The 13988-nt window shown below is 41.7% G+C and overlaps 1 protein-coding gene across 1 annotated transcript in view; it reads left to right on the plus strand.

Annotated features, from left to right (window-relative positions):
• Positions 1 to 142: 142 nt before the first annotated feature.
• Positions 143 to 13988, plus strand: part of GSE1 (Gse1 coiled-coil protein) — a 293567-nt gene continuing 279721 nt past the window's right edge. Inside the window, exons 1-2 of the mRNA XM_075189337.1 lie at positions 143 to 698; positions 1347 to 1500. The gene's annotated coding sequence lies outside the window, so the exon portion shown is untranslated. The remainder of the gene's footprint in view (positions 699 to 1346; positions 1501 to 13988) is intronic.

Here is a 13988-nt window from a genome sequence, read left to right on the forward strand (position 1 = left end):
GGTCCGTCTCCAGGAGGACGGGGGCTGTCCCAGTGCACACCCCATCCCGGGGAGGGGGCTCACCACAGACACCCCCCTCTCCTCTGCAGCCGGTGAGGGGACACTACACCCCCCGCCCAGCTGGGGGCGCTGTCCCCCATGTACCACCAGCCGGGGGCGCTCTCTCCGCCGTGTACCACCAGCTGGGGGCGCTCTCCCCCCCGTGTACCACCAGCCGGGGGCGCTCTCCCCCGTGTACCACCAGCCGGGGGCGCTCTCCCCCGTGTACCACCAGCTGGGGGCGCTCTCCCCCGTGTACCACCAGCTGGGGGCGCTCTCTCCCCCGTGTACCACCAGCTGGGGGCGCTCTCCCCCGTGTACCACCAGCTGGGGGCGCTCTCCCCCGTGTACCACCAGCTGGGGGCGCTCTCTCCCCCGTGTACCACCAGCTGGGGGCGCTCTCTCCCGTGTACCACCAGCTGGGGGCGCTCTCTCCCCCGTGTACCACCAGCTGGGGGCGCTCTCTCCCCCGTGTACCACCAGCCGGGGGCGCTCTCTCCCCCGTGTACCACCAGCTGGGGGCGCTCTCTCCCCCGTGTACCACCAGCCGGCTCTGACATTTAGGCGCCATTTCCCCTCAGCCACCTCCTGACCCTGATTTACCTCAGACGGAGCAGCCTGTGGTACTACAAGTCCCAGCATGACCCCAGCACGATAGGGTTTGTAGTTCCACCACCATCATAACGAACTTCAGTCATAAACTAATGAAATTAGCTAATTGCAATCAGCAGCAGATTATTATTATTATTATTATTATTATTATTCCACAAGTAAATGTATTATTAATGAACCTGTCAGTCACACAGGACACATCACTGTCTGTCTCCAGCATTATCCCAGCTTAGTAAATGTCATTTTACATTGTCTTTTTTCCTGTATTTTTTTGTGCATTTGTTATTTTCCTTTTAAATTAATTGGTAGAGAGGAGAAGTAACCAGACCAGGAATGGGAATAGTCCAGTTTTCATGCACAAGATGAATGTTGCTCCATGTGGTTTATGACTTATATTTATAAATATATAAACCGCAGACCTATCACCAACACAGTAAATCCATCGCACTCTGCAGCTTTCATGGGAAAGGAAAATAGAAAAACTATAAAATGATATATAAAGATATAACTGTATAATGCCTGTGGGTTAGGTGCAGTATGTGCTGTATCTTATTGTACAGAGCGGGAGCTGAAATAACAAATAAGCAGAATCCTACAAATATTGCTCTATTTCGTATATATAACACTTAAATGGAAAAAAAATGCATAACTTTTATAATTGCACCTTAGTATATTACGCTGTCTTTATCTTCCAGGAGTCCTACGACAGTGACTGCTCCTGTTCACCAGCAAATGAGGTAAAGGCCATTATCAAATCACAATTGGTATCTGCGTCCTCTGTACACGGTCTGTCGCTTCTACAGGATAATCCCGCAGTCTACAGGTCTCTGTCTCCAAGATCCTAAACAGGTAACGTCAATCGTGGATTTACCATCATGCTGGTGGATGATGACCTTATTGCAAGAAATGACATTTGTACACCTGTGTCTGTCTAAAAGCAGTTGCTTTACAATGTATACCCAAACATTATCACTATTTGTGTAAATATGTGGCCTTAAGACAGGACTTAGTATTTATTAATTTAACGCTATACAAAAACATTTATTCGGGTATGTACACAACAATGTCGAAAATCAACGCTTATTTCAGATGATGTAATTTGACCTTGGTTTAGTGGAGCTTTGCGAGGTTATAATAAACGTTGCAGCACAGTGTACTATAGTGTTGTCACAGCAGCCGAATAAGCGTTCCCATAGGACTCCCGTTATAGTTTACCTAGCAGTAACTATTATGAAGGCCGCAGGCGATGCCGAAATTGAAGCACACGAATGTTAGGGAACTTGTGTGTACAGGTCCGTTCACTTACATTATTTTGTTAGCCCCGCTGTCAAAGAGTGTTTTCGATGCGATCTAAACTCTTGATTTGAATATATATATATATATATATATATATATATAAAATCAATTAAGTGCTGTGTGTAACTCTGCATTTGAATCTCCTGTGTAACATTTCCCTGATCTGCACAAACATGTAGTAATCAGAAGGGTGAGAGTGTAGTGGAAGCTGTCTCATTGCAGTAACAGAAGCGTTAAGGTCCCAAATTATATATATATATATATATATATATATATATATATATATATATATATATATATATATATATATTGACATTTAATCCGAACATAGGAAGGACAGTGTGTCACATCCATTGTAGAAGAAAGCCAATAAACAGGTAACTTGGCTCCACTCTCTTGACACGGATTTTAAGAAACAGATGGGTGTTAAGTAGCAAAACAAGCGGAGAGAAAAGTTTATTTTGAAGCTATTCAATCGGCAAAACAGGAAAACTGTGCAGTCATCTTGGGGAAACAGCGGTTCAACACTAATTACATCGCAAGCAAATAAACAGCTAATTACCTGATACTGCGCCGCAAATGTAAAAAAAGAAAATGGTTTAAAAATAAAATTAAAAAATAAATAAAAAGCCAGTGAATAATATGTTTATTTATAAAGCGACAGAGAACAATGCCGGACACTTGGATTGGATCCCAGGAAAGTTTCACAGGATGTAGAGTAAGCTGTGAATATAATTATACTCCCCGTTCCGTCCTCTGTATAATTGTAGCTTTGTGGATTTTGTGGCCCCCCCCAGCTAATTACTTTATGTCTCCTATAACGGAGGCCGAGAAATGGCTGGGCCAGGAGGAGGCGTGTGAGCTGGGTATACACGCCGCTTGTTTAACCCTCTCATTGACCCAGTGCCTACTGTCATTTTAGTACACTCTTTTTAATGCCACAACAACCTAAAAAACAAGCCACCTTATGTGACTAGCTCATACTAAGGCCACAGGATTAAAGATATTTTAGGTACAGTTGTGAGAGATGCAACATTTTTCCGCATTAAATCGGGACACCGTGCATACGCCACTGCGTTGGGTGCATGATTGCTCATCCGCTAAATTCACCTCTGAATTGCCGCCTGTATTGTTGGCAGGTGTGAACAGTCCCCCCCAAACATTCTCAGCGGTCCTCAAATCGGGACTGTCCTGCAAAAACGAGGCATTTGGGAGTTACAGATTTAGCCCTGATTTTTTTTTTTTTTTTCAAACATTTTATTGGGACATTGGTGTCTTAGGGGCTGGTTCATTTTCGGTCGTAAGTCCGTTTGTATCACATATCTTTCCGAAACGGAACTCGTGCCAATAACCGCAATGGCATACAATTCTTGTCCGAACGTAAATGACACTTATAACTGCCCACAACTTAAATTGTGTAACAGGTAGGGTAGGTGGCGGACAAACGTAGTGCCAAGGGTGTTCCAATGCCGCCAAATCAAGTCCCGGGTTTCTTGTAAAACGATTTCCAATACATATTTTTATTCATGATTATTGTGTTAAGAGTTGTTCATTTGTTAGAAGATATTTTTTTATATGCCATCTAATTTGACCTTCTATTGCACATATGCGTCTGTCTGTCTACATGCGCAAGTAACGTTTAGGCAGAGAGTACTTACACCCAGATTCAAATCATCTGGAGATCCGCTTTGATTTGAATATGGGCGGAAATACGCTCAATTTCTGTGCTCCTTTTTTTTAACTGCAAGTTGCGTTCAGACTTGTATCAGGCCCATAGGGAGCATTATACCTATTACATTGATACAACTTTATACTATATTTATAGAGAGTGGAAGGACTATCCACGTTTGAAAGTAACATAATAAATGACTGATCTGTATAGAAGAGAACAGTTGTACAGAAAGAGAAACTAGAGCGCACTATTCACACAGAACAAAGACATTAGTTGTAGGAAAGGTCTCCACACTTGGGCCAGACTACAGTTTGCATATTATTACCTTGTGAGGTGGATGCTCCTCTTTGTTTGGGGACTCATGATTGTCTGCCAGGGTGACCAGATCTTATCGAAAATAGCTACAGGGTCAGTGAGGAACAGCGTCAGCAAGTAGTGATTAGAGGCTTAGATATATGATGAGCTGCTCCTGGTGTCTGAGCATCTCCAGAAGAACGAGCCCCAAAAGTAGGTGGTCAGTATCCAAGAAGAGAGGAGATCCGATGTGTACCCATGGCTGCTGCCCTCCAAAAAGGTTTAAGAACTGGGCAAGATCAAGAAATGTGGATTGAAGTTCCTTTCTGTCCACAGTTTCTCCAACATCTTTGCAAGATTGTTGTGGATATATTTTGAAGCCTGGTTGGAGTAAGGAAACAAGAGAACATCGTTTTAAAAATAAATTTTTCTGACACATAATGAGGATGAAGGTGTTCACTTTCCAAATACTATGGTTTCATAGAGAGAGAGCTGTTCAGTTACTTGTAAATTACAGCTAATTAGTTTTCTGTAAATTACCAATAACGGCATAAGAGGTGAAGGCTCTTTGTTTCAGCCAAAAAGGAGCACCCTCAAGGTAGTCTATCTCCAGGTCTACCCCTCGGTTTACACTTCTAATACAGGCCCAATAAATTATTTGTCCCCATTGAGCCATTCTGTGATATCTCAGGAAATCAGGGGACGTCACTCCCCCCATAATGTCTTCTCAAAATACTTGTGGCCTATACTTCATTCCTATCCCAAAATAAAGTTGTTTATCCACTTCTGTACTAGAGGGAATACAGGCTGTGAGACTTTCTAATCAAAACCTAGAGGCCTTCCTTGTACTGATTCTAATTATTAATGATGGGGAGGGTCATTAGCTCTCTTTAAAGATTCATATGAGCTTGTAACCTGTGTGTCTAAGCACATAAATGACCTGACATTCCAAAAAAGACAAAGTTGACTCAGGAGCTTATGGGATTGTTGGGCAGGATGAGAGTCAAAGCTGCCAGTGTAGAGCTATTCATTTAAGATGAAGTCTGGAAATCAGCAAATTCTTGAAATAAATTTGGAAAAAAGCTTGTGAGCTTCGTGAACACCACAGCAACGTCTTTTGTGAACATCACAGTTTATCTGAATCCCAAGAATATTTTGATTGGCTCTTGTAAACTTGGCAAATGACTACAAATAAATTGCACATAGGTAATTGGAGCAGCCCTACCATGTCCCATTAGGTAAAGTGAATGGAAAGACAGAGTTTTATGGCGGTGGAAGGGTTAGTCTATAGAGTATGGATCGCTGTAAGGATGGACCCTCCGAAATTCCTGGCACAAAGTGTAGAAACACGAAGTCACCGTTTACACTGCCAGAAGCTTGTTCTGTATCTGAGATGAGAATGCTATTTTTTGGCCAAAGTTTTGTATTTACATGATTAAATTTTAATAAAAACTCCAAGATTATTTTTCTTTTTCTGACAGTTTGAAGTGTGCAGTGATTTTTTTGGAAGCTAATTTTATGGATTTAGTGATATAAATTTATATTTAGATAGTTAAAATATTTAGTTATTTAATATGTTCTAACAATTTTGATTTATTGTCCTTTGGCGAGATGAGTTAAAACTTGGCTACTTTTCATCTTAAAAATAGAATGAATGTATTAAGTAGAGATTTGGTTTTCTGCAACAATATCTTGACCCTGAGATGAAACCTTCATAAGTGTGAGTCTGTCTGACGCTAGGTCTGTCTGAGTGCAGCAGTTTGCAGACGAGTAGTTGCTTACACCTATGAACTAGGAGAATAGACACTTACGCTGGCTTTCCAGACATAATCCAAATGTATCTGGAGATAGTGATGTGACAGTAGTGATATGATAGAGAGTTCAGTAAAACATAGGTAGGTGCCCATTTCAAAATAGCAAAAAAGTGACGGCACAATTGTGCGGCCTTCATATTACATGCACGTTTACAATGGAAACTGCGCAACGCTAAATGAGGCCCAATGTGTAGTAGGAACATTGTGTAGCTTTGTTTTGGAGACATGCAATTCTTTGTGACAGACAAGTAATTAATCTAGTCTACGGCCGGGGTATAAATATTATGTAATGTGTGCAAACAGCGATTGTGTTATCAGTAGTTTAGACATTTCAGATTAAAGGGCCTATTTATTAATTCATAAACCACGTGGAAACGGGTTTATCTGCATGGTTTAGACATTTTAAGTTAGATGGTTATCTAACAAAAGCCTAACGCAGGAGATAGCCGCTTCATAACTGCTCTCTCCACCGGTACCTATCACGCATGCGCAGTGCATGCGCATGCGTGTACTGCGGGTAAATGTATCAAGCTGCATTTTTTTTTTATTATTTTTTTTTTTTATTATTAAGCGATTTCAAATTGCTCAAGATCACCAGCGATTTTATGTGCAAAGTCACCATATGTATTAATCTGCAAATTTGACATTCCAAAATCCAATCTCCACCGATGTGTGTCGATTTTAAGACGCCTATCTCGCCGGCGAGTTTGCCCATGTGTGCAAAAGTATGTACTTTAAATGGTGCCCCCATCTGGAAATATTAAGTGTTACCACATCAGAAAAAAAAGTATTATTGCTCCAAATAATTTATGCCCCTTCTAAACAAGAAATCGTGATTGCCCTCATAATTGAAACTTGTATTGCGCCTCCTGTTATGTTAACATTGACCAGCAGTGGAAAGCTGATGTGTTTGCTAATCTCGCCTATCCAAAGCAGCGTGTTGGGCAAGTTTGCTAAATTGCAGCTTCATACATATAGTGACTTGAATTGTTACAGTGGCCAAACGTCGGGACGCCGATTTGTAACATGGACATTTTGGTAAAATCATTTTACTGGTGATTTACAAGCATCTTTCATACATCGGCGAGTTTAAACTCGCCTGAGAAAATCGCTGAAAGACTCAAATCGCACCTTGATACGTTTTCCCCCGGTGTTGAAAGATAGCGAATGTCATCACCAGGACAGTTTCCTATTGGATGCGCTGTCCTGGGGCATTTGCAGCCATTAATAAATAGGACCCTATATGTCCTGTTCTTACTCCCTTCTCTTCTGTAGTTCCAGTTCATATTCATTACAGAGAGCGAGAGGTGTGTTTCTGTCATTGTAATGGTTAAACTGTACATCCCTATTCTATCCTCTCCATAGTCCACGATCCCTGATAATATTTCATGCCCTAAAATCTATCCAGAGTGGTTCCGATCCATCAAGAAGGTGTCTAGATCCAGATGAGAGCCTGGCACGGAACGCAGGCCAACAGATGCTCCGCATTAGGATCACAGGATGAGTGACGCTCCATCTCTCAGCACAGCTGTGCATGGAAACACCCGTTCTGGTTTCATTTCACAGCCCTGGCCTTTAAAGGGCTTCTATCCCAGGCTGGCGTTGCGCACACAGGGTCACAACCAAATGCTGTTGACTTGGTCACTTTCCAAACTATTTATAGATTAGCAAACATCTGGCCAAACACATGCTGCTGGCCATGTGTCCCTTCATCCACCAGAGGGCGCCGGTCACATAGGAACAGAGTAACACCTACAGATCTATTTATGTGCATTTATATATAAACTTTTTTTCTTAAACTGCATATGCGGAATGCTCCGAATCAGGAAGTAACTAAATCCTTCTGAGCCTCAGAGTGAAGTTTTGAATTGTCTCTTCCTCTTTTATAAACCTTTAAAGGAGACCTCTTTTCTGCACCGTGTCTCAGTGATTTCACTTGTGCCTGGAATTGATGGGCATGATGTCTCCTGCATATTGGTTTTGGCTACAGAACGTCTGCGTCCGCTGTACGTAGGCGACTGATCCATATTATACGCTATTACGTTCAGGAAGTCCTGTAATCGGGACAAAGTGTGCACGCAGTGTGAAGCTACATGACGCTGGGGTACTAGGCCGCTTCAAACCTCCCTTCCCCTAAAATCGCATATGCATTAATGCTCGCACCAGTTTTCTGCGCTGTGAGTCATGCTTCCTCACATGCTGACATCTGGGACAAAGGTGAGGGAAGGCGGGACTGTCGAACGTAAACCCAGATATGGGAGGTGTGCTGGTAGTGAAGAATAGAGTGGTATTTAATTCTATATCATCATTTATTTGTAAGACACCACAAGACCCCGCAGCGCTGGATACTCAGAGAAATCATGCGAAATGCAAATCGTTCATAAAAACAGCAAGTACAGATGGGGATGAAGGAGGACGTGTGACAGAGAATAGAGAAAGTCTTGCTTGCTAGAAAATTAAAGCTAATCTGATTGGTTGTTATGGGCAATACCTCCACTTTTGCATTTTAAATGCTTTAGTAAATCTACCCCCTAGTCTGTGTAGGCCACTACAAAGACCAGAATTTAAAGTCCACTTGTCAAAACCAAAAAAGCAATTTACGATGCACTTTGTAACTGATGTCCCGTTTGTTTTGTGACAGTGTTATACTGTATAGATCACTATTTTGACACATCCACAAGCTGCGTACACCTAGTGATATCATACTGTGCATGATTTTAAAGTCATGTTCCAGTACGTTATTGTCAAGCCTGACTTTCTGTATTTTCTGATGTCATTACCTGGATTTATATGCTCTTTCCAACTAAATGCACTGCTTGTGGTGTGTACAGCTAATTAATTCTGCAGCGTCTTCAGAGACTCTTATTTGGTAATTAGTGTTACCATTATGGGAAGCTGTTAAGGGTGTAGGTTGCTGTTTTGTACACTAGATGGCACAAGAGATCCTAAACAGAAGAAATACAGTAGCTGGTTAAAGCTTAACAAGCTGAATGACCATTGACAATTGTGATGGCCTATGCTGGACATGAAGTCAAAATACCATCCCCCGATCTTACACTTTCTAGGATTTAATCCTTTGTCCCCCTGCAAGTTTTTAGTACAGTAGTTCATGTTTTTGTAGTGCTAAAGTTCCAAACTACTGTACATACCAGAGCGTGTCTTCGAAATCCCCCAAGTGCTTACATTGTCCTGGAGATAATCGAGACAACATGAATGCACCAAGTAGAAAGGGCCGTGGTCCCAGGCGCATGTGGGCATTGTCCCATCCGCTCGTGCCTAGTGCTTCCGACGCCCCCCAAGAATCCATGGTGAACGAGGACCTACCTCCTAGCTCAGGACAGACATGGTGGCTAGCGGGACGGCGGCTCAGTCCTCTCAACTTGGGACTTTCCCGCTAAAGCGGAACAGTCGGGAGATACGCAAGTGTAACAGTTTAGATGCCGCAACAAACTGTGTAACAGAATAATTCAATGTGGCCGGTCAGTTGCAAATTGCTTTGTGTGTCTGTTGTTTTAAATATTGGGTGTTTGGAATTTTCTCTTATTTTACAGTTTTCCTGAACTGTACACTGTATTTCCTTGGCCTGTGAAAAAAAAACTAAAAAAAGAGTTTTCGACTACGTTAAATATAGTTAATATACTACCGCAAGCAATTGACAGGCAATGTCATTATGATATATGAGGTGCGGTCCAAAAGTAGGGCTCGTTACCAGTCCAAAATTCCTCCAGCCCAGCGTTGAAGGCAATTAAAGAGATGTATAAAACTTTTTGCACAGGAAAAAAACTGTTTTTTTCCCATAGCAACCAATCACATTCTGTCCTTGTTGTACTTTTGTTTAGAAAATGAATTTTTTTTATTAGAAAATACCACGTAAAAAATGTGGAAAATTAAGACGGCCTAAATCCCCAGACTCCTGGAAGTGGATTCTGTAAAATAGAGGGACAAAAATGACATTGTCTAGCTGACAATCTCCCTCATATAAACTCCCTATTATTGCTGTGATGTAACAATGATCAGACGTCTATGAATATACATGTAAGATGGTGACTGTCATCCTCTCGGTCCTGCAATCTCAGCAATGTCCTCCGTCTACTTGCAGCGTGCTGACAGCGCGATAAGCATGGTCTCTGCATGTGCACTAACAGACATCTGTTTTGCCCATTGGCCTTGAGCACAAGTGATAATCCTTTGCTGGGAATAGACCCTGGGAGGTGGCCAGCCTCTGGAGACTTCCTACCAGCCTCCCTCTCTTTAAAGGAATAAGACTCTTACAAATAAATACTCCCAGGCACTGGGCCCCGGGAACCCAGGAGTCATCACCTGGGGAAAGAAAACAGAACAGAAGCAAATGGTCCTCTGAACTCTCTTGTTGCTTAACACCCCTGTGTTCCCAATTCACAGCAGTCTCCTGCTTAGTAGACCTCCTTCTGTCTTCTGTATATAAGCATCGCAGTACACAAGGTCATCCGCAGCTTGTGATTAGACAGAAGAGGGGGCCCAGATGTCCTGGAGCCAACAGGCAGTGTGACTATATGGAGCCTCAGAGAGTCATATAAAGTGTAAATATACTGGACGCAGTTGTCAATGTTGGACCCGCTCAGACCGTGTTTCACTGCAAGACGAAGTCGCTTTATAAGCTGCGTTTATTTTAACCATATGCTGTATATTCAGCTTATCGATTCACCACCTGGAGGCATTCCTCCATAATGTCGCTGGTTCCCAATGCATGGATAGACTGCATTCTCAAGGATGTTGGTTCAGTCCCAAAAATGGCTGCCCCACTGTGCAGAAGTGACAGATACACTTTAAATAACAGCCGCTAACAACTATGGAACTGTCCACTGGTGGCTAAATATTGGCAGTTAAAGATCAGCTGCAGATCTTGTCTGTCATGAGCAGTTGTTTGAAGTTACAGGTGTTTGTATCTGCGTATCTCTGAATTTAGATTGCAAGCTCCTATGGGCCAGGGACTGATGATTATATATCCTTTGTACAGCGCTGCATACTATGATTGGCATTATGTAAATGATCATGAAAAATAGATGTGGGAGAAGCTTGGGTTGTACATAATGTATTGGAGGGAGATAATACAGAAAGTGCAGTAGAATGTCAGGGTAACACTGAACAGCGTATCTGAAAATGTCAGTTTAGTTGTCCTATAAGGCTACAGCAGGGGTTCTTAACCTGTGGCTCTGGAATCAGAATGACAGTCACCCACTTTCACGGTGGATCTCTGATTTTATCTTTGCCATGTTCAACATTATTTTCCGGAAGTCCCTAATTTCTCATTCATTATACTATAAACAAATTACAATGGCTTAATTTGTAGACAACAGTAAAGTAATGTAATTAACAAGAAGTGCATTATTAATGAGAATCTGAACTGTTATTACTGAGAAACTGAACGATAGGCTGCAGAGCCGATGAACAGACGAGTTAACTACGTAATTACTGAAGGGTCTACACCCTTTCATTCCCAGACCAGTTTTTATGTTTTGGAGATGCTCTGATTTCGCAAGAAATAACATTTATATTTTTAGAGGCTTTTTTCCCCTCTTGAAGGCATCAATGTGCAGGATTGGATGGAGTGGATAACGTAGCCTTTAAGGTCACATGAACCATAACCCTGTCCCTCATCTGCATGAGTGACTGGAATCCTCCATAGACTCCGCTGTAGGCTGTCAGTGTACGCAGCTTTGCAGAAGTACTCGGTGCTCATACTAATACATAGGTGTCTTTCATTGATCGGGGGTGGGCCGGATAGACGTTTGTGTTTTTTATGTTTATAACTTTTTGTTAGAACCCAGATTTCCTCTACATAATTATTCTCATGCACTTAATTGTTTCTGTTGATTCTTCTAATTGGTTCTATGTCGCGATGAGCTAACAAAGATGGAGGAAGCAAAAGAGAGAAACAGCGGAACAGTCATCCAGCGACGTAAATGCTCGTCGATGTTTTCAAAACCACAAATAAGAATTTATCTGTATTAATTTATCTTAAACCCAGCAATGTTTGTTGTCTAATTTGCTTGTGTTCAATTAATGATCAAATATTTTATGCTTCGGTTAACAAATGAAAGCTCATCTGCCTTAACATATTCCGAAAACCATATGGCTACCTTGGAAAGTATCTATCGGCCAATATCAAATCAGGGTTTTATTAAAAAAAATTAAACTATTGATAGTGCGGTCGCACAAGTTCAGTACATTAATAGTTTGGCTCCCAGTGCTGCATGATACTCAGAGCAGTTTTCTCATGATGTTTCATTTGGAAATCTGGACTTGTGGTTCCACTATCCATGCATGATCCAGCTAGCCGATCCCCTTAGACTACCTCAGCGAAGGGGTAAGTTATTGCTGACCTCAGCGGGCCAATATCGCTGTTAATCACCACTTGTTCTTAAATAGGCTCCTAAGTGAGCTAATTCTGCAAACACACTTGTATAACAAGCCCTAACTCTTATGTGTCAAGATTTAGATGGCTGATTTCATAATCAATCCCAGCTGCATGGATATAAACAGCAACGTATGTGACGTGCAAACCATAAAAGATCAGAAGGAGAGGTTCAAATCAATATGGGACTCTCTCGTCATGGACTTGTGCACATTGTATACTATTTACATCCAGTTAAATTCAGAAAGCTTATTTTAGTCCCAGCTAATGTTTGTAATAAAACAATATGGCTGCCCCCTGTAGTAATAGTTTAATGCTTGAAATTAGTAGTTACAATACTGGCGTCATTTGCATATCGTTTAGCCTATTGCTAGTGTTACCGGATCAGTCCAGACACACACATGTTTAATAGTACAAAAGCAAGCGTGTAACATTTATATAAACTAATTGCAGTTAAGCCTGTGTATGTCATGTGTTTGGAGTTCCATGGCTGATCGGGTGACTAGGTACCGTCTTTTATTTTAATCTCCTCTCCACCCACAACCAGTTATTTCACTTTAGTCTTCCTTTTCCTGGAAGATGACACCTACAATCACATACTTTAAACGTGACCCATTTTTGAAAGGGTTAATCTGGGTACACACCTATGTAATCTTACTTCAGATGCAATTTCTGTAACGATTTCACCAACGACTGAAAGTCCAGATGATCAGCAGATTCCTGTGTACACACCTACACGATTTACCTTCATATCTGTGATCTTCATCTCTCATAACCATCTGCTGAAAAGCCCATGGGGAATATTTACTAAACTGCGGGTTTGAAAAGTGCAGATGTTGCCTATAGCAACCAGTCAGATACTAGCTGTCATTTAATAAATAACTAGAATCTGATTGGTTGCTATAGGCAACATCTGTACTTTTCCAAACCCGCAGTTTAGTAAATATACCCCATGATTCTGAACACACTCTACAGATAGTATGCGTACACACTTCCACATGTGTATGACATCGTTGATCATGACTTTTATGAAGTTCACAAAACCAAATCGACAGATGCGATGTGTTTTTGGTACGATAAAACATGATGGTGGGAGCATTCACACTGTTGCAATATCTGAAGAAACAGTTGTGAATAATGTAATCTGCACGATAATTGCATAGATGTGTACACAGCTTTAACCTGATCCCCACATGGGGGTATTCTTCCATCTGTGGGATAACTGGTGATGGTAATTGCAGCACAGCTAGGGGTCTCGTGGGAGCAGGGTCCGGCTCCTGGATGAAAACACGCTTCACCTAATCTGCCGTGAGCTTCTGACATACATGCACGGGGCAACAGGATGATAGAATTACCAGGCTCCGGACCCAATTATAGGGCGTTTATGTTGACGTAGCGTCTGAGAGGGCTGCTCGCTCTGTGTTTATTCTATGGCCTCCTCATCACTGACTGAGATACCCTCTCTGATCTACCTAGTACCACAGGTCAGGTCACCGAATTTCTCATCATCTGAGGGGATAATTATCAGTAGGAGGTTTAGTTAGATTCCATGTAAGAGATTTCTGTGCTATCGTGAGCTGACATTAGACAGCAGTTCATTCAGAGCACCTATACTTTAATGTCTTGTAGAAATGGCTGTGTGTATATGTACGTGTGTGTGTGTGTGTGTGTGTATATATATATATATATATATATATATATATATATATATATATATATATATTATGTGTGTGTGTGTATGTATATGTGTATATATATTACAGCGTGCAAATCACAAGATAAACGACTGCTGGAACTGATATTGCATTAGTGTGTACGCCTCAACGTTCAAGTTTCATCAAATGAAAGACTTTCCTCTAGTCTTCAA

This window comes from Mixophyes fleayi, chromosome 10, assembly GCF_038048845.1.
Source record: "Mixophyes fleayi isolate aMixFle1 chromosome 10, aMixFle1.hap1, whole genome shotgun sequence".
NCBI lineage: Eukaryota > Metazoa > Chordata > Amphibia > Anura > Limnodynastidae > Mixophyes > Mixophyes fleayi.